Source organism: Nicotiana tomentosiformis, chromosome 2, assembly GCF_000390325.3.
Source record: "Nicotiana tomentosiformis chromosome 2, ASM39032v3, whole genome shotgun sequence".
Taxonomy (NCBI): Eukaryota; Viridiplantae; Streptophyta; class Magnoliopsida; order Solanales; family Solanaceae; genus Nicotiana; species Nicotiana tomentosiformis.
The window spans coordinates 49,623,364-49,626,035 of record NC_090813.1 but is presented as its reverse complement, the minus strand read 5'-3'; positions in this window follow the sequence as shown (position 1 = coordinate 49,626,035).

Below are 2,672 nucleotides of genomic sequence, written 5' to 3'. Positions count from 1 at the left end.
TTGTGATAATTTCCATAGCATGCCACGTGTTGTTACCACCCTTTAGGTTTATCACCGTATCACTTGCTAGTGCACCCTTAGGATGAGTATTAAGATATTGAGAGATTTTCCCCATTTGAACTTCAATATTAAGGATTGATGTGGTATGTGAGGCAGTTGAGCATTCGAATCGGCATTCTTTTCCATCATTTTCTTGAACATGTTCTCAATACGGCCCATCTCATTATTTGAAGAACTTGAACCATGGGAAGGATAAGGAGGTGGGTTTCTAGGTTGTTGGTACATTGGGGGCCTTTGAAAACCTGAACCCCAATTTTCTTGATTGTTATTATTTACCCAACCACCTTGATTATTGCCTCCGCAATTTTCTTGGTTCTTTCCACTCCAATTTCCTTGGTTGTTGTTATTGTGCCAATTCCCTTGATTGTTAGAACTCCAATTGCCTTGGTTATTAAGTATTCGCCATTGTTGTTGATTGGAGCCTTGGAAATTATTCTTTTGCCATTGGTAATTGTCCACATATTACACCTTTTCCTCTTGCTCATGATAAAATTTATCTTGATCAAAACTACCATCATCTCGTGCATAACTCTCCACTCGGGTTTGAAATTGTGGACCTTTGGTCCTCTTCTTGTTGACCAACATATTTACCCTTTCCATAACATGAACTTGCTTAGGAGCTTGAACTTGATTAAGTTGGGCCTTGGCGAGTTGAGTCATAGTTATTGTCAATTAGGCAATGGTTTGCCCATGGTCTTGCAAATATTTATGGAGGTGAATCATGTAAGGATCACCTTGTGGAATATTGGCTCGGGATTGCCAAGTCGATGACGTTTCTCTCACCTCATCAAGAATCTCGCATGCCTCTGCATAAGTTGTTGTCATAAAGTTGACTCCGGCCAATTGATTGACATTGGTTCGTAGTATTAATACCACAATATAAAGTTTGTTGGATGATTTTGTTGATCATATCATTTTTCGATCTCCTTTACCATTGTCCGATACCGCTTCCAAATTCCATGCAAAGCTTCATTGGGTTCTTGTTTGAAAGCCAATATTTCATCACTAAGAGTAGACATGTGCTCAGGAGAGAAAAACATAGCAATAAACTATGCCGAGAATTCATCCCAAGTATGGATCGAATTATTAGTCAAGCATTCCAACCAATCTAAAGCTTTACCCTATAGAGAAAAGGGAACAAGCCTTAGCCTCAAAGAATCCTCCGAAATATTTGTTTGCTTGCTCCCCTAACACGTATCCACAATGACCTTCAAATATTTATAATCATTTTTATTTTGTGCTCCGGTGAAGAACCCTCGTTGCTCTAGCAAAGTGAGCATCCCATTGGTAATTTGAAAGTTTCTCTCCCTAATGCGAGGGGGGACTATGGTACTTGCTTGACTTTGTTTGGGAAAAATCCGGTGCTTTTTCCCATGTAGCTATGGTTGTGGAGGTGGGGGAGGTGGGGCCACGTTGTCTTGTTGACCACGGCCTCGACGATTAAGTTGTGGCACTTGAGGCACATCATCTAGTTGTTCCTCTTCGCCATCCAACTCACCCGATGGCATATTTCCAAGCTCATTGTTCACCATTTTGTACTTATGATTTCTTCAACAAATTAGTAATACGGAAAAGAAGATATTTCAAGAACATACTAAAATATATAGCTACGACCGTAAATATTCCCCTACAACGAAGCCAAAAATTAGTCCACGTCCAATCCGCACTCAATAGTGAGTGGAAATAATGGTTGCAATTATAATACCCAACTAGTATCGGGGTCGAATTCCTCAGGGAGTTTATGAAGGGTGTTAATGTAGATACTTGAAAAGAGCACGTGAAACAACTAAATTACGCTTCCAAACAAAGGGTGATTGTTTTCCAAATTAACACTAAGAGATTTTAACTAATTAAAAGTAACTAGAAAGAGAATAATTATTTTTGGTGTTTTTAATCAACTGGAAAAAAGCCTAGGGATGTAACCTTCACCTAGGTGCAAACCTAATTGGTAAACTAAATTAATGCTACTTTTGCGGATCGGGGAGTATAATAACTTTTAATTCTCAAGTACCCACTCAATACCTCTCGGTTATAGAGTGGTTATGCCTAAATTGGCTTTCTGAAGTTCAATTGGGTAGCAATCCAAACAATTGATATGCTTTCAAGTCGTGTTTCTCATATATCTAGTTCAAACCCTTTAATTAAACTAGCCAAAATCTTAACTAGCTCAATTCCTTGTTAGCCAAGTTTTCCTAGACTAAGTTCCTCTTTCTCAAGTAAACCAAGTGTAATAGGCATGAATCAATGTTTCTAACCATTAATTCTAGAAATAATGCATAAACAAGGCTAATTAATAAATACCAAATCATAAACAAGCATTAAAATCAATAACCCATAAGATTTACACACTAGGGTTGGGTCACAACCCTAAATAAAATCTAGCTACTCATGCAAGAAAGTAAAGAAAACAAAGTAGAAGAAATAAGAAAAGCCATTAACTACAATTAATTGATACAACTAATGATTCTTCACCAATATTTGTCACTACTTTCCCAAAAGGGTAAAACATAACCGCTACAGCTTTTTAGAGTACAAAACTTTCCCTAAAGGTGTTTCCCGTCAATTTATAGTGCCTAGAAATTAGCTGGCAAAAATTCCCTTTGGGAGGTTCT